This window comes from Penaeus monodon, chromosome 28, assembly GCF_015228065.2.
Source record: "Penaeus monodon isolate SGIC_2016 chromosome 28, NSTDA_Pmon_1, whole genome shotgun sequence".
In the NCBI taxonomy this organism is placed as follows: domain Eukaryota; kingdom Metazoa; phylum Arthropoda; class Malacostraca; order Decapoda; family Penaeidae; genus Penaeus; species Penaeus monodon.
The window spans coordinates 30,771,473-30,771,765 of record NC_051413.1 but is presented as its reverse complement, the minus strand read 5'-3'; the positions used below and the strand labels follow the sequence as shown (position 1 = coordinate 30,771,765).

At 32.4% G+C, this 293-nt stretch overlaps 1 protein-coding gene across 1 annotated transcript in view; it reads right to left on the bottom strand.

Annotated features, from left to right (window-relative positions):
* Positions 1–293, bottom strand: part of LOC119591488 (trypsin-1-like) — a gene marked incomplete in the record, with an annotated part of 14,969 nt that overhangs the window by 4,426 nt on the left and 10,250 nt on the right.

Sequence of the window (293 nt, the reverse complement as noted above, 5' to 3'; positions counted from 1 at the left end):
ATGTCAGTGGATAATGCCGGTAAAGAGTACTAGTTCATTGTACTTGTGAATAACACTGGTTGGATAATGAAAGTTAGCAATACCAATCAATAATACGAGTGCATTATACCAGCTTAATAACACTAGTGACTTATACCAATAGATAATACCAATGCATAATGCCTTTGAACGATACCATTGATTTATGCCATTTGAATAGCACCGGAGAATTATTAGCGAATTATACCTGTAAATCATACCAGTAAATAATACTATTGATTTATACCTGTAGATAATATCAGTCAGTAATACCA